The sequence below is a fragment of the Balaenoptera borealis genome (genome assembly GCF_965194805.1).
Source record: "Balaenoptera borealis genome assembly, chromosome: 12".
Taxonomy (NCBI): Eukaryota; Metazoa; Chordata; class Mammalia; order Artiodactyla; family Balaenopteridae; genus Balaenoptera; species Balaenoptera borealis.
The window spans coordinates 76,577,595-76,599,456 of NC_138869.1; the positions used below are offsets into that span (position 1 = coordinate 76,577,595).

A 21,862-nucleotide genomic window follows, 5' to 3' on the forward strand; every position below is an offset into this window, starting at 1 on the left:
AATCCAGCCAAACTGGAAAGACAGACCGTCTACAAAAGAACAATAATTACTGAGAACAGACTTCTCATCAAATAACAAATGCCAGAAGAAAATGAAACAATATCTTCAATGTATTAAGGAAAGTAATTGTCAACCTGGAATTCTATATTCAGCAAAATCATGGTTTTACACTGAGCACAGAATAAAATAAAGACATTTTCAGACAAACAAAAGACTCAGAGTTCATGTCTCACTAACTCTCAGGGAAAGAGTTCCTGAAGGACATTCTTCAGTAAGATGGTATTATAGTTGAAAGAGTGTGATGCATGAAGCAGTGTGAGCAAATGGGTAATCTAAGCCCTAATAAACACTGGCTATTAAAAATTACTAATTTGTTGGGGATGTTTAAAAACAAGATGGAAATACATTTTAGGCCACAGTAATGTGGAATGTGGGAGACAGAGAAAGGAATTAAATCTTTATAAGACTTTGTATTTTTTTAGGGGGATGGCGATACCAATTAGCTTTGTACTTTATTATGTCAAGAATGCATATTAAAATTCAGAGTGTAGGGGCTTCCCTGGTGGCGCAGCGGTTGAGAATCTGCCTACCAATGCAGGGGACACGGGTTCAAGCCCTGGTCTGGGAAGATCCCACATGCCGCGGAGCAACTAGGCCCGTGAGCCACAACTACTGAGCCTGCGCGTCTGGAGCCTGTGCTCCGCAACAAGAGAGGCCGCGATAGTGAGAGGCCCGCGCACTGCGATGAAGAGTGACCCCCGCTTGCCGCAACTAGAGAAAGCCCTCACACAGAAACAAAGACCCAACACAGTCAAAAATAAATTAATTAATTAATTAATTTAAAAAAAAAAAATTCAGAGTGTAACTCCTAAAAGAACAAAAATAGAATACATAACTTCCAAACCTGTAGAAATAAAAAGGGGGAGCATAAGAAAAACTATATTAATACAATAGAAAGCAATAAAAGAAAAAATAAAAAGCATAATAAAGGAAAAGCACAGAAAAGGAAATAGAAATAAATCCAAATAGATTACTAACCCCTATAAATTTAAACGATTAAACCCAGTGTTTAAAGGACAAAAATTCTCAGACTAGGAGATAAAGTCCAACTGCTAAGTTCTTTTTAAAGAGACAAACCTGAGACATAATGATATAAGAAGGCTCAAAGTAAAGAGATGGACGTATAAACACCAGGCAAATACTTGTGGAAAGAAAGCTGGTGTGGCAATATCAGACAAAAATAGATATTAAGGCAAAAAGTGTTACTAGAAATTAAGTAGACCTCAGCTTCCAGCCAAGATGGAGTAATGAGAACTGGATTTACCCTCTTTGCCTGGAACAACTAAAAAACTGGACAGAATATTTGAAACAAAGGTCTTTCAGTCTTTGGACATCACACAGCACAGTGATCCCTGATAGGGGAAACACATTAGTGAGCCCTATGATTGCTCCAGTTTAGTGCTGGAGAGTTTCAAGGCCATAGCCAGGCAGGGGGAACCCAGGCAGACGCAGGGTCTCCGAGTTGAAGGGATAAATCCCGGGAGTCTAAGGAAGCCAAAGCTGTTGGAGTTTGCAGGCACAGTGGTGGAGAGGAGAAATTGCACACAGAGAAATTCAGTCCCAGAGATCTACACAGGATCCCCCTTGAGTCCTCAACTGAATGCTCATCAGCCCATGAGTGTGAGAAACCTACCCACAGCCAGAGAATGAATGACCCAAAAAGAGCAGAGATAGCAATCCGGGAAGAGGACACAGGGCTAGGAAGAATTGGGCTCCCATCAGACAGAATGGAAGACCCTGTAATTCATAGGGCACTGAGTAACCAGAAGGGTACTGCCTCAGTAGTGGGGAAAAATCAGCCCTAGACTAAAGTCTACTTGGATCCCGCCTAACAAAGCTTAAAAATAAAAAAGCCTTAAAAGGATCAAACTGTTTCCAAGTAATTTAACTGTGTCTCAGAAGAAAGCTCAAGAACATTTACAGGCATACAAAGCATCCAGCATTTAACAAGGTAAAATACACAATGTCTGGCAACCAATCAAAACTTACCAGGGATGCAAAGAAGCAGGAAACTCTGACCCACAATGAGGAGAAAAATCTATCAATAGAAACACGTCCAGAAACAGCGCAGATGACAGAATTAGTAGATAAGAACATTAAAAGTTATTGTAACTATATTCTATAAATTCAAGAACGTAGAGGAAAGATTGAGCATGGTAAGATATAAAAAGACCCAAATTGAACCTCTAGAGATGAAAATGAAAGTTTTACTGGATGGTGTGAAGATTAGACACTGCAGGAGATAAAAGAGAGAATTCATCAGCAAGTTATAAAAATCCTGAACTGGTGCATCTAACAAAGGAGACTCAAAATATATTAAGCAAAAATTAACAGATCTAACGGAGAATTTGATGACTTCACGACCATAGATTTTAACATTACTTTATTAAAAAAAATAGATAAAAAGGCAAAGCTTTAAATTAAATATACCTATAAATTAAAAATATACATTCAAAGTGAACACAAACTGGCATTGCAGGTGTTATATCCTCATACACTGAGACATTTGTCATCTACTGTGAGCTCTGTGAGGACAGGAGCTGTGTACTGATCAGGACTGAATCCTCAGAGCCTGGCATGGGACCTGATATATTTTAGGGTATCAATGAGTAAATATTATATTTATAATATTTATAATTCTAAACGAAGTAGCTAAAATATTATAAGGCTATAGAGGACATAAGTGCACAATTAAGCTTAAATTAATGGATACGTATACAATTGCACATCACAACAAATAGGGCATACATATTTTTTTCAAAAACACCTACAACGGGGCTTCCCTGGTGGCACAGGGGTTAAGAATCCGCCTGCCAACGCGGGGGACTAGCGTTCGAGCCCTGGTCTGGGAAGATCCCACATGCCGCGGAGCAACTAAGCCCGGGCGCCACAACTACTGAGCCTGCGCTCTAGAGCCTGCGTGCCTAGAGCCTGCGCTCCGCACCAAAGAGAAGCCGCCTCAATGAGAAGCCAGCGCATGGCAACTAAGAGTAGCACCCCCCGCCCCCGCCCCCACCCCCACCCCGCTCACCGCAACTAGAGAAAGCCCGCATGCAGCAACGAAGACCCGATGCAGACAAAAATAAATAAAATAAAAAGTAAATTTTAAAAAACCCACCTAAAACATCTACAAAAGTCAACCATTCAGTAGCCATTAGACAACGAAAAATGTGCTATTACGCTGCTGCAGGATAGTCTAACTGGAACTTATGTTTTCTATGTAGGTAATGAATTCAGATACTTTTGACAGTTACTGCAAATATAGTTATGAACATTGTTTTGTTTTCTGGGAAACTGAGGAGGGGGCAATACTGCCCTCATACTGACAAGCTAATATCACGTCATAATTAGAACACAGCAGGTCCCAAGAGGTGACTTAACAAACCTCACAATCAGAGAATTTAACGATTCAGACCAAATCTCTGTATTGATCTTCACCTTATTGATAAGAAGAAGCTAAGAATATAACTGTAAGTTTACACTATATTAACTGTATAATAAATTGTCATTCAGCTCTCGCTTCATATGTTGTTTCTATAAACTCCCCCATCAAAAAGCCCATTCAACTGCTGTTAGCTATCTGGGTTGATTTAGCCTTATCTGATGATAGGCAAGAGTCTGGTGCCCAAAGCAGTCAAAACAAAATGAACATCAGTCTTATAGGAGATTGACTTTCTTTTTTTGGTAACACCTTTACTGAGATACAATTCACATACCATACAAGTCACCCATTTAAAATGTGCAATTAAATGTTTCTAGTATATTCATGGAGGTTGAAATCATCAACCCATTCAATTTTAGAATATTTTCATTATACCAAAAAGTAGTTCTGTACCCATTAACAGTCACTCTCCATTGCTTTCCAGCCCTAGGCGACCACTAATATACACTCTGTCTCTACAGATTTGCCTGGACATTTCATATAAACAGAATCATACAGTATCTGGTCTTTGTGATTGTCTTCTTTCACTTAACATTTTCAAGGTTCATTCATGCTGTAGCATGTATCCGTACTTCATCCCTTTTTATTCCTTTTTATCTGTACAATTCCCTTGTATAGATAATACCACATGTTATTTATCCATTCATCAGTTGATGGACATTTGAGTTATTTCCACTTTTCAGCAATTATGAATAATGTTGCTATGCACATTTCTGTACAAGTTTTTACGGGAACATATGTTTTCATTTCTCTTGGATATATTCTTAGTAGTGGAGTTGCTGGGTCCCATGCCAGCTCTATGAGTAACATTTTGAGGAACTGCCAGGCTGCTTTCTGAGGCAGCTGCACAATTTTACATTCCCATCAGCAGTGTATGAGGGCTCCAACTTCTCCACATCCCTGTCAGCACGTGTTATTATCTGTCTTTTTGATTGTAGTCATCCTAGTGGTTATAAAGCACTATCTCATTGCGGTTAGAATACTGCTTTAATGAGGCTTATTTCTGATTGGGTGTTTTGCAAGATAAGTGAGTGTTTTTAATCACTTTACTGTAATATGCATTTTTATCAACTTTGTTTACCCATAAAAATAATCAGTTTTGCTATATGAATATGAAAAATGTTTGGTTATCTATTACTATGTAACAGACCATCCCACAACTTAGGGGCTTAAAATAACAACCAGTTTATTATCTCTCATGATTCTGTAGGTTGGCTAGGCTCAGCTGGGTGGTTCTTCTGCTCTGTGTGATATCAGCTGGGGCTGCAGTCACCTGGAAGTTCGACTACACAGAACATCCAAGATAGCTCAGATACATGTCTGGTGACTTCACAGGGATGGCTGGAAGGCTGAACTCAGATGGAATACTTGAGCAGTTGGGACTCTCTCTCTTTCCACATCATCCTGGGGCGTCTCTCTCTCTCTCTCTCTACATGGCCCCTCAAGCATGAGAGTAATTGGATTGATACATGGCAGCACAGAGCTCCCAAAAGTGCAAAAGTGGAAGCTTTGAGACCTTTCTAAGGCTGATGCTTGGAACTGGCACAGCATCACTCCCACCACACTCCACTGGGCCAGTCTAGATTCCAAGGCATGAGTCCTGGGAGGCATGGACCCTTAGTGACCATCTATGAAGACTAACTGCCCCAAAAAAGAATAGTTTACTCAGGCGATAATAATAATTTTTCTAATTTACTAACATTACTGTTAAATGCTTTCCATTTTTTAAGGCATTTAAGTCATCTATCATTGAGGACCTTTTGAGAGGCAGGAAAGAACTTGAGCTCACAAGAAACCACCAATACTCTCAGAAAGCATCCTCCACCACCTTCCAGATTTCTCATTCACTAAAGCATAAAGGAGATACATAAAGGATCATTTTTACCAAAGAAGCTAGAGAAAAAAAAGACCTCTAATGTCAGCTAATAAAGATTTTGCTGTATATGGAAACTGTCAGGTCACTCTCATTTTCAAAGCACACCTTCTGATGTCTTTGAATGATTGCCTTGTCCATCATTTCACATGTTAGATTCTTTCTTGATGTGCATGCTTGGATTTTCCAACACAGGCCACCTTCCCCCATGTGCCCCACTTTGAAGAGGGAGAGAAGCAGAGGTCTTCATGCTTCAGAATTTCAGACTCCAGTCCTGGATAGCACACCTGAAGACATTCTGCATTTCACTACATTTGAAAGCAACTTGCCAGCATCCAATCGTAAGGTAAATTGGGGTTTAATATTTGAGAAACGCTCATTAAGTTCAACAACAGAACTGATCCCTGGTGAGGTAGGAAGCTCCCATCCCCAGAAGGGTTCGGACAGAGCTGGGTCACCTGTCAGGGATGCTACCGTAAAGATTCAGGAAAGCTGGAAGAGCCCTAACAAATTCCAGATCTTATTCTTTTAAACCTGTTAAATGTAGACAAAGCATTGCCCACTAATGAGAGGCTCAGTTTCTGAAGTCAGACAGATCTGGGTTTATAACCTGGCTTTACCATTTACTAGCTGTGGGAGGTTCGACGGGTTTTTTAAACCCTGTCAGCCTGTTTCCTCATCTGTAAGGTGAGTATAATAACATTACCTATATTTCAGGTGTGGGGCTACTGCTGAACCAGAAAGCATGCAGATGTTCCAGCCTTGGAAAGGCCTTGGAACCCTCTTCCATATGAGGTCATGGACTTTTCTGAGAATCTAATGAGAGCTTTGGATCCTCCACATTACCCCAACCAATACATGTATCATGAAAGTTGCTACAAGTTCATGGGGTTCAAAAACCCCTAGTTGTCCATCCATGGTCCTCGTAGAGAGTTATATAAACCTTTGCTCTAGACTAAACACAGCAGCCACAAGCCCACAAAGAGAAGGCAGTGAGTCCCCATGAAAATCACAGCAGCTCTGAAGGCAAACACACATTTTGTCTTTTGAGAGTCTCAGTCTGCCTCTAAAGTCTCGAAGTGTAATCTGAGACTGAGCGGACCCTACAGAAATTTCCCTTATTTTGTGGTTTAAGAAATATCTTCGGGGACTTCCCTGGTGGTCCAGTGGTTAAGACTCCGCACTCCCAATGCAGGGGGCCCCGGGTTCAATCCCTGGTCAGGGAACTAGATCCCGCATGCCACAACTAAGACCCCGCGCAGCCAAGTAAATAAATAAATAAATGTTTTTAAAAATTATTTTAAAAAGAAATGTCTTCAGAGGAATAAAGCTGAATGTGCAAACCATGACCATCTTATCTTAAAGGTTTTATACATCTTTCTATAATCTAAAATTTTCATTTTTTGAGAGGTTCTCTGAGAAAAACCTAATTTTTAATTTTTCAGAATTTTCCCTGGTTCTCCCACATAAAGACTTGAAGGCCTGAAGAGATTGAGAAGCTGACCTCAGGGGCTACGTCTGTGATTCAAAAGGAGGAAGGGGAAGTTTGTTCATTTTCAGTATCTCACTCAAGCCCTGCCCTAGAGTACTACTTAGGGGTTTATAATTCCTACCAGCGTTTGATGGCGTATCGGTTGGAAACGCTGAGTACCCACTGGGTAAGAAGACCTGGTCCTATGGCAGATGAAGAGAAATATCAGGTTAACCCATCTCAGGACTAGAGTTATTTTTCTCTAAGTCTTTACCCTCCCAGAGGTGGGTTGGTAGGGTCTCTTCGTGAATGAAGAGACATTATGATATCTTTTGAGTGTATTATTGTTAATCATTGATTTTTATCAAGAACAAATGGATACCATCTCTTGTGTTTGAATAAGGAGTTTTTGTGTCCCTTACATTATTGTATGCACCTCCTCTTAAGCTGTTTTAAGCCAGAGCTTACTTTTTAATAATTCAATAATGAATCTTGTTTAATCTCTCTTAATCCTCTTGCCTAATTCTCTTTTACATTAAGGGATTAAACACAGAAAAGAAGATGTGGCCAAATGATGACTCACTCCTCTTTCAATGCTGATCCCCAAAGGCAGATAGACGAGAAGAAACGTCCCAGAAGTGAGTGAAACACACAAGTCTAAACTGAGAAATAAATCATCTGAGTCTCAGGCTATTTACTCTAACTTCCCCTTTCTTCCGTGACACAAAAATTAGTCTTAAAAGGTTTGCAATTGCTATTCACTGCTGCACCTTCCACAAGATATTCTCTAATGAAGCTGACATTACTAACTCACCGTCACAAACCATTTGCTTTGAGCTGTTTCTCTAATAACGGGGATGGGCCACACTGAGTCATCCACACTCTTGCCCAGGCCCCTAAGAACCCCGGGGACTCATTAACTTGACAATTGGCCAGGATTAGCAGCACAGGGATGGTGGCTGTGTCATGGAGCCTGGGGCTGCTGAACTGTGGACATTTGGGGCCCAGGGCGGTATTAGGCTGAGGAGGCTGACAGGAGAGGCTGAGTCTCAAACTGTCTGGAGAGAGCCTGGTCCGGTCAACCTACTCTACAGAACCCAGAAATGGTGCCCTGGTCACATTCTCAGGGCTCTGTGTTGCCCTCACCTACTTCCTGTTTCTGCCCAAGCTGGTGAAGTGTATCATGATGGCATGGGGCTGGAAGGGTCCCTGTTCTGGGACCATCTGAATTAAACCTGGAAAATTCCCCCTTTTCCACTGCATTCTTACAATCTTACACAGCCTTGTGCGGGGGAGAATAAAGTAGGAGCTTCCTATATGCCGTGATTTAGGGGTTCCAGATAAAGCCGCCTCCCTGAAGACACCTGCCACATGGCTTACCATTCCTACGGGACACCCTCCTTTCAGGCAAGACATTGAAAGTGACTGCTGAAAAGCAAATGAGGTTCCACATGTAAGCGATACCATATGATATTTGTCTTTCTCTGACTTACTACCAGGGGGGAAAGCAGGGGGAGGGATAAATTGGGAGATTGGGACTGACATATACACACTACTATATATAAAATAGATAACTAATAAGGACCTACTGTATAGCACAGGGAACTCTACTCAGTACCCTGTAATGACCTATAAGGGAAAATAATCTTGAAAAGAGCAGATATATGTATATGTATAACTGATTCACTTTGCTGTACAGTAGAAACTAACACAACATTGTAAATCAACTATACTCCAATAAAAATCAAAAAAGGAAAAGCAAATGAGGTTTGGGTGGTGTAACATATAAACCTATTCTTTCCCATTAACACTTTTCAAATTAGTTTAGCAGATTTGTCCGTTAGCATATTTGAACTCTGAAAATAGCACCCTGGTCTGGTTACTTTTACTGCAACCTGTGGCCCAAACTTTCAAATTCAGAATCCTGTGTATTTCTGCCAATGATCATTCCAGCCGTCACACTGAGACTTTGTGGAGAAAGTATCAAAATATGATGATATCAAACATGAAACAGTCCACACTCTGCCACCCACATTCCTCAGCTGGTTCGGAGGCTACTTTCTTCATATTGTAAGAAAGCAAAAGCCAAACCAAGGTTGGGGGAAATGTTTAAATACTGTGACCTCTCAATGATCCAAACCAGGAGAGGAAAGTGAAAAAGATTACAAAGAATGTGCAGCACCAGTTCTCCAGTGTAGAAGTTCATGTCGTTGTATATGCTCCCCTGGCAGGCCTGGCTTTCTGACTTCACTTTTGCTTGGGAACCTGCTCTGTGGAGTGCAGGTGTTTTCTGGTCTGTACCCCCAGCCGTGTGATAAGCCAAACAGGACAGCTTCTGTCCCAGCAGGGGTGGAGGATGGCGTTTTGGAGGGTTAAGTTCAAAACAGGAGAGTATTAGCAAACCCATTTGACTTCACAACCAAGCCACACCCTCCAATCTAACTTTGCAATGAAACCGACATTTTAATCTCCAAAAATATTTTTATAAAAAAATAAAAATAATACCTAAAAAGGATCCTAAGAACCAAATGCGAAAAGAGACACACTCTTCTGAATTGCCCCACCCCACATCTAGGATGGCTTTTGGTTCTGTCTCCCAGTTTTCAGGAGTGTGCTGTCGGGAGCTCAGGGCTGGAGGTTCTCTAGGGTATTTGTGACTCAGCCTTTCCCAACAGGCTCACCCGAGTATGTACATGGGCTGTCCACCACTGTCCCACACTCTCAAGAGACAGCGCCCTCCACGCCTCCCAGAACAGTGAACATAGGAAGTCTTGACACCTACTCAACAAATGCTTCTGCGTTGGGTACCAGGAAGGATACTGAGGTCACAAAAATGAAAGGAAAATCCATGAATTCTTTGGATGATCTCATAAACAAGTCATGTCAATGACTATTACACTATATGTTAAATTCTAGAATAGAGGTACATACACAGGGGTTGTGGACACACAGAGGAAGGGATGTTTAACTTTATCTTGGGAAGGGAGGGCTTTGAAGAGAATACATATAATTTTTGGCTTCAAGTAATAGAATACAGTGGCCTAAGTAGTAAAGATACTTATTATCTCATATAACAAGAAATACAGAGACAGGAAGTGCAGGGTTGGCCTGAATGTCTTTAAGAGCTAGGCTCGGGCTTCCCTGGTGGCGCAGTGGTTGAGAATCTGCCTGCCAATGCAGGGGACACGGGTTCGAGCCCTGGTCTGGGAAGATCCCACATGCCGCGGAGCAACTGGGCCCGTGAGCCACAACTACTGAGCCTGCGCGTCTGGATCCTGTGCTCCGCAACAAGAGAGACCGCGATAGTGAGAGGCCCGCGCACCGCGATGAAGAGTGGCCCCCGCTTGCCGCAACTAGAGAAAGCCCCCGCAGAGAAACGAAGACCCAACACAGCCATAAATAAAATTTAAAAAAAAGAATTCTTCTTTTAAAAAAAAAAAAGAAAAAGAGCTAGGCTCATTTCATCTTGGGCATGGAGAGGGAAGCTTTCGTTTTACTTTAAATCTTCTCCATTGTGGATTTAGTAGGAATATCCCATTCTTATATTCATCATTTCTGATCCAGCAGTTCTGAATTTCTCCGCTAAAGAAGATATATTACAGGATTTTAAAAGTTGTAGTAACTCACGCAGGCCAAACATGTTTTCTCTATTTATACGACATGCATGAAGAAATACCTTTCAGTTCTGCAACGGTGACTGTATAACCTCGATTGCCTCAAGCGTTGGTGAGTGTGCCTTATAACAATCATCTTAGAGCACAATCGGCCCTCCTTATCCGTGGATTCCACATCTGCATATTCAACCAAAAAATATTCAAAAATATTCAGGGGAAAAAATTCCAGAAAGTTCCCAAAAGCAAAATTTGAACTTGCTGCACACTATTTACATAGCATTTACATTGGATTAGGTATTATAAGTAATCTAGAGATGATTTAAAGTGTACAGGAGGATTGTGTAGGTTATATGCAACTACTACACCATTGTATAAAAGAGACTTGTGCATCCATGAATTTTAGTACCCATGGGGGTCCTGGCACCATTCCCCCAGGATCCTGAAGGACAACTATACTGGAATAATTTCTTTGCCACTCTAGTGAAAATGCCAAACTAGGTCAATTTCTGTTGTCTTTGAAGAGTTTTAGGGAGAAAAAGCAAGGTTGCAATTTTTATTGCATTTATTTGCTTACACAAGAGTAATACATGTGTTTTAGAAGCTGTGGGCAATGAAGGAGGTTGTATAAGCTGAAGGTGTGCAGAGGGACAAATGGGGCTCCTGGAGTTGTGCAGTGCACAACCGATGAGATCATACGTGGCAACCTATTTCTGAACACAGAGCACAGAAAGGAAAAAATTCCCCATGATTCTACCTCCCAGCAACAACATTATTATTTTGCTACGTTTCCTCCCAGTCTTTCTTCTAGGTATATTGTATTTTTAAATGATATTATAATGTACACCTGCTCTATAACCTCTTTCATTTAACAGTTAATTATAAACATTTTAAATGTTTAATTAAATATTCTTGAAAACATCATTTCCAATGGCACCATATTTTATTATTTCATTTAACACTTAATATAGTATTTTTTTACATGCCAGTCACTATCCTAAACTCGTTAAAAACATTAACTCATGTAATCCTGCACAGATATTTTTGTTTGCCTCTCCAGACCACTCTACCCTCTTCCACCTTGCTCTGTGCCCCCGAAGGCCGACCTGTACAGACTGCATCACCCGGCTTCTGTGCCCTCTCACTTCCTTGGATTTGGCCAATGACAAGTTGTCATTGGATTATCATTCCCAACTCCACTCTCTTCCTCTCTCCCTGTGTTAGGATTTGCCATGGGAGTTTGCCTTCTACTAGAGTATGTGGAATATAAATAGCTCTACTCTATTTACTTTAGTCTCAGTCATGGGACATGCTTTGACCAATGGAATGTTTGCACACTTGGTGTGAGCAGAGGCCTGAAAAGGACTTGCCTGTTTGGTTTGGCCTCTTGGTGGCTGTTCCCAAAATAAGAAGCCCAGGAAGCTGACCTGAACCCAAACAACCCAAAGCCTGAAGCAGAGCTGCTTCAGTCAACCTGGGAGTGAGAAAAACAAATGTCTGCAGTTTGTAGCCAGTGAGATTTGGGGTTGTTTATATGCACCATTATTGCAGCAGTGGCAGACTTATCACAGATGTCTCAGAAGAAGCCTGGAGGGTGAGGTTAAGGTATGAAGGGTCACTGGGCTTTTCACAAAGAGCACAGCTCCTCCTAGGAACTCTCTCTCTCTCCAGGTTCCAATACCTGCCCAACTGCTCCCTATGACTTCCTACTACTACTTGCCCAGAGTACTGCACTATCCTTGGTGGTTTCACTACATCCTGTCCACACCTCTGTAAAGAGTCCTTTTATTAAACTCTACTCAAATTATCTAATTTGAGTGTGTCATCTGTTTCCTGCATGGGCTCTGACTTCAAAATCCTCATAACCATCCAATGATGTAGGAACTATTGTTATCCTCATTTTACTAGAGGAAATTGAAACAGAGAGGTTAAGTAACTTGTGCAAAGTCACACAGCAAGTAAGTGGGGGAGCTGAGATTTGAATCTAGGCAGGCTGGATTCATGTTGACTTCACTATGCTGCTGTAGGTTCACCTAATGGGCCTGTCATAATTTATCTAGCTCTGTATTGTTTAAATGGTGCTTATATGTTTTTTATCAGGTTTTTGTTTGTTTTTTCTGTTGTAAATACTGCTATGATGAGCAATCTCTGTATAAATATTTACTCATATTCAGGGTTAAGAACGTTTCTAAAAGTTAAATTGTTGGATTAAAGAGTATGAACTTCTTTGTTCCCCAGCCATTTCTTAATTTTTTTAAATTGTTTCCTTTTGACTATAAAAATGATCAAATTCAGTAAACAAAATTCAAGCATTACAGAAGTATATATCATAGCACACAAACCATTCCATACCCTCAAAAAAAAACACTGACCCAGGATCTAAGTTCTCTTTAACAGTAATTAATAGTAATTATTAATTTTTCTTATTAAAAAGTCAATAAATGTGTACAGTAGAAATGCAAAAACGTAAAAATAAAGAACAAATCATTTGTAATGCACAAGTCATGTTCTGTGTATATGTTTACATATGTGTGTAAACAAACACAGGATCATGCTATGAATACAGCCTAGTAACATGCTTTTTTTCACTTAGCAATATACATCATCATGAATATTTTTCATGTCCTTAAATATTCTTCTACAACATTAACTGTAAAGTATATTTGTATAATTGCCTCTCATTCTACTGGAGCAATATTCTGTCATTTATGCAACCAATTCCCTAGAACTAGACATTAAGTTGTTTCCTCCTTTTAACTACAATAAATAAAATTCCCACACACATAGTTATAAAGAGGTATCTGCACTTATTTTTGATTATTACTTAAAAATATACATAGTTGTGGAATTGCTGGATCAAAATGAACACAGGTTAATAAGGCTTTAATTCCTATTACAACTGGCCTTACAGGAAGGCTGCTGATTTATTCTCCCATCAGCAAAGGATATTATGGTTTTAAATTGTTTTTTTTCAATATGATTAGGTAAGATAAAAAATGGAGGGGGAGAACTTTTTGGTTTTTATGTACTTTCATTTGCTTACTAAGGAGATAGAACTTTTAATAATTTGTACTTCTGTGGCAAATTGTGTACTTTGCCATTTTTCTATTAGTATGTTTATCTTTTTCTTAATGATTTGTAAGACTTCTTTCAAATTGTCGTATACACAGCAAAGGTTTTTCCCACATTGTCATTTCTATTAAACCTTTTAAAAATTTATTTTTCATATAGTCAAATTTAATCTGTTTTCACCCTTATGATGTCTGCCTTTCATGTTATATTTAGAAAGGTTTTCTTCTCCCAAAGATCACATCAACATTCACTGGTTCTTCTTCTGATTCTTTTGCAGCGTTATTTTTTTTACATTAAAAGTTAATTTATTTGGGTACTTTGGGAGAGATAGAGCCCTAATTTTTTTGCATTTATTTTTTAAAAATATTTATTTATTTGGTTGCACCGGGTCTTAGTTGCAGCAGGCGGGCTCCTTAGTTGCAGCTCCAGGCCTTCTTAGTTGTGGCATGCAAACTCTTAGCTGCAGCATGCATGTGGACTCTAGTTCCCTGACCAGGGATCAAACCTAGGCCCCCGCATTGGGAGCCCAGAGACCTAGCCACTGCTCCACCAGGGAAGTCCCTATTTGCATTTAAATGATCGGTCTATTTGCCCAACATCATTTACTAAATAATCATTCCCCATTGACCTGAACCAGCTTTATCATATACCAAATTTCTAAGATGCTTTGGGTTCTCTTTCTGGACTTTTTATTTCATTCCACTGATCATTCAATTCTGTGCCAACACCTCATTGCTTAAAGCACTGTGGTTTAATAACTTTTAAAACCTAGAAGTACAATTATCCCCCTTCACAACTGTTCCTTTTCAAAATTTTCTTGAACTCTTCTTCAGTGGGTATTGTACGCAGACGAACTTCAGAATAATTTTGTCACGTTCTAAGAAAAATCTTGTTGGAATTTTTGTTAAAACTGCTTTCAACTTATTAACTAATTTGGGGGAAATAATCTTCATAATATTGAATTGTTCCATTTAGAAAGATGATGATATTCCACGTTCCATTTATGCAAGCCCTTTGGATCTCAAACTACAATTTGTGTTTTTCTTCACAAAAATCTTATGCAATTATTTAAAACAATGGAAGCTCCATGGTGGGTATTTTCAAATTCCAGGGAGCCCTGAATTGGAATCAAAAGACCCAATTCATAATTCTGACTACTCACTTAATACCTGGAAAAATTTACAAAACTTTTCTCTGCCTTACTTTTCTCAGCTGGACTAATAACCCCTGTCTTTTCCTGCTTTCAGAGTTTGCCTGAAGATTATACTAACACAGCAGTAGAGAGAGCCATGTTAATACAGGGGTTATTATTTTGTCAATATACAGCTAAAAATGGGAATGCGCCCAGTAGGCATTTTACCATATAAAATAATCCAACTAATCAAGTAATAATTAGTGAGTACCCAGAAAGTACCCAGCTGTCTTGCCAGGATTAAGTAGGTTTTCCGGATATGGGACCTTCAGTGCTAAAACCAGGAAAGACCCAGGCAAACCAGGGTGCATCGGTCATCCCAGCTGTCAGGCATCCCCTTCAAACTCTAAAATGCTAGAATTCCAGAGTTCTATACATAAGAGAAAATAGGCCCATATTCCCAGGTTGTTTCCGGTCTAATAGTGGAGACATAGTGAATGCTTATGAAAAGATGAGGGAATGTGTATGTACTGAATTGTCCCATGAGGACTCGGGGTATGATAGGCATCTCAAAAGGGGACGATTGGCTTGCACTGGAGGCTCTAGTAGTGGTGCTTGAACTAGACTTTAGAACCAGAAGCATTTGCATGGGATGGGACTCCAGGTGGGGAATGAGCGGAAGGTATGAATCAGAGTTTTGTTGCAAGGAAGAGAAGATTTAGCACTCAGCCCCCAGCCTGGTACATGGCAGGTACTCAGTGAACACAAGTTCAATCAAGTTCAGGGCACTTGGTAACAGAGAATTGGGATATGCGTGGAGCATCTATTTAGGGTCGCACACTCTGAAGTTCACAAGAGTAAACAGTTAGAAATGCAGAAAACCACCTAAGAGACTCTCTCATAAAACACTAGATGAAATACTATGAAATTTATACAACCAACATGTTTCTCTTTTTCCTTTGGCTACCAGAGTTCTAGTCCTAAATTTAGTGCCCAGGACCACCTCAAAGATGCTCCCACTAACTCCTTTCACTTCCTTTAAGCAGGCATTGTTCTTTCATATCCTGAAATATCTTCGTTTGCATTGCTCTAAAAAAATTACTGCCTGAAAAGACATTATGAAAAAATTAGAATATAAGGAAAAATGTAAAGAGGAAAGTTCAAGTTCCTGATATTCCCTCGAAAAATAGCCACTGTTAATGTTTTAGTGTTCCCGCCTACACACATACCCGCTGGCTTTTTCTTTCTGGATATTGTGCTGTATATGTTTTCTAAATTGCTTTTTTAACTTAATACTTCATGAAGATTTTTTCCATTTCAATACATCACTTCTATATCAGTACTCTTAGCTGTTACATATTTTTTCATTTTATGGCGATACACTAATCTGTTTAGTCTCCTACAAGAATAGGGACATTGAGATTTTTCTAGATCTAGTTGTGTTCTGAATTGTGCTGTTGTCTGATCATTTCCTTGAGTAAAGTCCTAGGACTAAAATCACGGGGCAAAGTCTAGGTATATTTTATATGATATCATTTAGAGGTTAAGAGGCAGGTTCTAGGGACAGACTGCTTGGGTTCAAATCTTTTATTTTCCAGCTCTGTGGCCATGGGGTTTGTTCTCTAATCCCTCCAGCCGTTGTGTTTTTTTAATCTGAAATTAAGATAATAATTGTACCTGCTGCATCTGGTTGTTGTGAGGATTTCACAATGAGATAATGTGTGTGAAGGACTGAGCACAGTGTCTGACACAGAGCGAGCCCTCCATAAATATTTTCTATAATTATATTGCTAAAGTGATCTTCAGAAAGATTATATCACTTTTCATTGACACAAAGGTCAAGCCCTTTCAATTTGTAGAGATGTGGATGGATCTAGAGACTGTCATACAGAGTGAAGTAAGTCAGAAAGAGAAAAACAAATATTGTATATTAATGCACATATGTGGAATCTAGAAAAATGGTACAGATGAACCGGTTTGCAAGGCAGAATTAGAGACACAGATGTAGAGAACAAACGTATGGACACCAAGGGGGGTAAGGGGAGGTGGGAAGAATTGGGAGATTGGGATTGACATATATACACTAATATGTATAAAATAGATAACTAATGAGAACCTGCTGTATAGCACAGTGAACTCCACTTCGCTGTACAGTAGAAACTAACACAACATTGTAAAACAACTATACCCCAATTTAAAAAAAAACCAAAACAAAGGTCAAGCCCTTTCAGCTATAGGATTTAAGTCAAATAAAAGTTAAAAAGTAGCAATACAAGCTGCTCCTTTGCCTACCAGGATGACAGTGCCAATTTACCTCCACTCTAAGGAGTTTCTCCAAGGGACAAAGGCTTATCCTTCTGCAAGTGTTTTAATCCAATCCCCCTAGTGGCCAAGAGACTGAATTTTCAAGATAACTAAACCAACCCTGTTCTTTCAAGATTAATTCACAAAACAGAGATAAAGCAACCTCATTTTTTTTAATCTTAAAGAAAATATATAACGACCCAAATAACACCCCTCAATATCATCTAAGGTCTCTGCTTTCTAAAAGTTGCTAGCCTACTTTCCTAGACAGCTGTAGTTTGTTCCCAGGGAGGAAAGATTAAAAAAATCTGGCTAAAGCCGTTGTTCTCAATCTTGGCTGAACCTCGGTATCTTGGAAAATAGAGATTCTCTAGAGATTTTGATTTGATCAGACAGTAGTGTGGCTGAACATCAGGATTTTAAAAAGCTCTCCAGGAAATTCAAAAGTTCAGCTGAGGCTGAGAACCAGTATGCTAAAGAAAGTTGGCAGGGATGCCCTCAAACTGATTAACCTCTTTTCCAGCCAATCCTCAATCAGACAGGGAGACGCTGCTTCCTCTCTCACCTCTTCCTCTGCTCTTAAAAGGGTTCCAAAGAGAATAAACAACAAATAATCCCCCTGGGTCTAACTCCTAGTTGCCTCTGCCTGGCTAGAAATAAAGTATGAACCACAAAAGGCAAGCCACGTAAATAATTTTTAAATTTCGAGTAGCCACATTTAAAAGGGGAAAAAGAAATAGCTGAAACAAAGTTTAATAATATATCTTATTTATCCCCAATACATCCAAAACAATATCACTTCCATGTGTAATTAATATGAAACATTATTAATGAGCTATTTTACAGTTTTTTTCATACAAAGTCTTTGGAATCTGGTGCCTATTTTATGCTTACAGCACATATCAATTCGGGCCAGCCTTGTTTTAAGTGCTCAGTGTGTGGCCAGTGGCTGCCATATTGGCAAGGCTAGGGGTTACATGCAAATTAAGTAACCTCTGTAGGGCTCAGTCTCCCTTAAAATGGGGACATGGTAATGCTGCTCTTCGGCATTATTGCAAGGATAATGAAATGCCTATTATGATGCTGGTGGTTAGCGAGCTCTCAGCAACGTTTAGCTTCTTTTAAGGGGAAGAGATGCACCAGGTCAGGTGGCAAGTGGAATGACTTCTCTTTTTCCTCTAAAACAGGGTTTTTCAACATTTAACCCATGTTCCCTTTTGCTAAACATTAAAAGCTCATGCTTTCTTTGATCGTTTTTATTTCAAAACAGAATTTTAAAAGTTCAATATCATGACTAAAACTAAAAGAAATAGCACAACCTATTGCTTTGTTATCACTCTCCCTCCCCCAACCTGGGAGCATGTGCCCTCTACTCCCCTTTCTATGGTGAATCCTGCTCTGAAACATCTTCCTCACTTCAAGGTTGCTGTCTAAACTTCAGATGAGCCTTGCATTCATTTCGGGTTTTTTAATTTAAAATAACTTTTATTTATCACTATAAAAATAATGCACGCTTCCTAAACAAAAATCAGAAAATATAGAAAAGCAGAAAGAACAAAATCAGAAGCACGAGGTTGGCACCATCCACAGAATAAGCACTCTAATGGCTGGGGTGTAGTTTCACAGCTGCTGTTTCCGACCCTGGCTGCTCCTCGGCATCCTGAGAGTTCCAAGATATACGATGCCCAGTCCCACCCACAGAGACTGTGATTTAATTGGCCTGGGTTCTACCTGGGCATCAGGATTTTTTTTAATGCTCCCCAGGTGAATTCTGATGAGCACCCAAGACAAGAGCCAGTGTCCTAGAGCAATGAGTCTCAGACTTGACTCTGCACACCAACCAGGTGTTGATCTTGTCAAAAATGCATACTTTGATTGAGTAGGTCTGGAGTGAGGTCCCGGATTCTTCATTTCTATGAGGCTCCCAGGTAATGCTAATGCAGCAGGTCTGCCAAACATACTTTTAATATTCCATATGCTTCATTATTCATAAATACCTATACGTACCTTTTCTCTAAAAATTCCTACCCCTGTTTTATAATCTGCTCTTTTTATTCAATGATCCATCATGACCTCCTTTGCATGTTAAAAAAAAATACACGCCTGCAAGATCGTTTTGACTGGCTACATGAGATCCCATTTTAAGGATATATTACTGTAGGTCACTTAGTGCAGTGCGTTGGGGGCTGGGGTTTGCAGCTGGTATATAATCTGGGAAGTTCAATCCCTGCCTCCATTCTGGTGACATAGATCAGGGATGGGGCTCCCCAAGCATTTCTGATATACTGTTCCTCTCTCTCTTCCCAGACCTTGAAAACCACTGATTTAACAAATTCCTACGTGGGGGGCATTAGATTTCCAACTATTTTTCGTAACAAACATAGCACACAAAAAATTCTGGAAAAAAAATAGATCACATCAATCTAGTAAGTGTTATTACTGTTTCCATTTTACAGATGAGTGGCTCCTAGAAATTTGCATTTGTAAAAATTTGCCCATAAGAGTCTGCTTTCACTTGGTTTGGGAATCACTGAAATTCCAATTTAACCCTTCTGTGCTTGTGGGAAGGATAACAGCGTTTCCTGGATAAAGCCAAGTTCAGAGTGCTGGGCACAGTCATGGCCCTGCCACATCCCTGTGCAGAGGAGCAAAGCCCCAGACAGAACCACATGTCTTCCATGGCCACAGATGGATGGACCAGAGGTGGGAAACCAACACAGTGAGTGTGGCCCAGCCAGCACAGAGCTATGCTATGAAAACTCCTGCTCATCAGACAGGAGGCAGTATCACGAGGTAGTAGACGCCATAGAGGCCCAGAACTCTCAATAAGCAGAAGCTTGGAGAGAACAGAAGCCATGAGGCAGAGAAAAGAAGAGTGAGAGGTAGGCTGGTAGTGACAGAAGTGTGAGAAGCAGAGGCAGAAGGGGGCTGTGTCTCTGTCATGCTGGGGAGTGGGCAGTCTCCTGCCCAGGTGGGGACACATCACTGTCCTTAGAGCTCTGGGTCCTGAACCCCCTTCCGGTCTCTGAGCTGTGTTCTAATTCCAATGAAGCCCAGCTGGGAAACTACTGTAGGTGCCTGCAGAGCCCTGATTAATTACCATGTGGACTCCTTGCAATAATTGTGTACCCCACCCTCCCACTGGGGGTAAGGGAATTATTTGTGGTAAACCGAGGAAGACTCCTTATTACCAGCAAAAGAGCCCAACACGCACTCCCAGTAATTTGATTCACTTATTAAATTTTGTGAATAGAAGATATAAAATCTGATTTTAATGGGAAGAAGAATGTAAACATAGGGTAACGGAAGGAGATGGGGACTGGGGGATCCCTGGGGGAGCAAGAGGGGACATTGTAGAGAAGGTAGAGTGGGGGAAGAAGGGAACAAACTTCTTTATCTGTAGCCAGTCTAGGCTATTCCCGGGAACCTAGCTGACCAGTCAGAAAAAGGACTCAACAGTGGCTGGAGTCAAAAGGAAGGGAAGCTGAGCTGCACAGTGTTATCCAGAAGGTGTGAGAGGGCACTGTGATGACCAGAGAAAGCTCAGATGGCACAGGGAGCAGCGACTCCCCTGAGGTGGCCTTTGTTCTTTTGATGACCAATCAGAAGTAGCAACCAGATTTGCAGACCTAGAGTCCAGTCTCTAGCCAGAAACAAAAGAGTCTGGTCTACTTTCAGAGGACAGAACTTAGGCATCCAAAAAGTCGCTGCCATTTTCCCTAAGACAAAAGACTCAGGAGCAAGAAGTGGAGAGTCAGGGATCAGGGTCTTCTGATTGACCACAGGACTGACTGACAGGTCCTCAGCTCCCATCTACTCCCAGATAGGCCTGGATTTTACCAGTATCTCTCCAAAAGCTCCTATTTCGTGATATAAGTATCAGTCTCAGAAGGTTTATAGAATAATATTAGCAGCATTAACAATAGCTTCTATATAATAAGTCCTGTAATAAGACACCATGTCAGAAGTCTTATACCCAATATCTCATTCCATTTTCACATCAGCCTTATGAAGTAGGTACTAGGACGTCTCTTCTTTATAGATAAGCTGATGCTCTGAGAGGCTTATTAATTTGACCACAGTCATATAGCTAATTAGAGCAGAAATGGGATTCACACTGTGTCTATCTGAATCCAGAGTCTATGTTCTTGGTCACTTGAACTCTACTGACTCTCTCATCAATTATGACAGTTAAAGGGAGTGTAGAGATGATCTAAGTGCAAAGCCCCAATTAAAATATGAAGACATCGTCAAAACATCCCCATGTCATAGAGTTGTGGACATTAGAGAATTACAAGAGTCACCCAGACACCCTGCTCAGCCTCTAGAGGCAGCAACTTCCATTTGCAGACAGAGCCAGAAGTTTCTCACTTACAACATACTGAACTCTTTCCAGAACCTGCCACCTCAGCATTTTTCCTGGTGGTAGACAAACTTTGAAAAGCCATTAGGTCTTTAATTAGACAGCCAAGTCAAGCTGGTAGAATGTACCAAACACCATCTTTCATCACGGAAAGGGATGATCGAGTCCCTAAACCAACACAGAGCTTTTCTGTTTGTCAGCACGTGGCAACCCCAGACCTTGTTCCAGTGGTACAGAGAGGGCCTCACATGTTTCCTCTGGGAAAGTTTCTACAAAGGTGACTGGGGAGACCACAGAATAGTGGGCCAAGTCTGAGGACTGTGGAGAAAGGAGTAGTATTATTCCTTTTCCTTTGTCCTGTGTTATCAGGCCTGCTGAAGAGAAGCATGGTTCTGCTGAGCTAAATTCTCGTCCAAACAATACAATTAACTTCCTCCTCCTCCTTTTCCTTTTCCTTCTCCTCCTTTTCCGGCTCCCTGAAGCTTCCAGAAAGTAAATTTTACATCTTTCATTCAATATTACCTCTGTTGTGCC

At 40.5% G+C, this 21,862-nt stretch overlaps 1 long non-coding RNA gene across 1 annotated transcript in view; it reads right to left on the reverse strand.

The window, feature by feature from the left end:
- Positions 1-1,803: 1,803 nt before the first annotated feature.
- Positions 1,804-21,862, reverse strand: part of LOC309607460 — a 46,816-nt gene continuing 26,757 nt past the window's right edge. The window contains exons 4-5 of the long non-coding RNA XR_014232406.1: positions 10,523-10,637; positions 1,804-10,428 (exon numbers count right to left, since the gene is read on the reverse strand). This is a non-coding gene — a long non-coding RNA (uncharacterized lncRNA). The remainder of the gene's footprint in view (positions 10,429-10,522; positions 10,638-21,862) is intronic.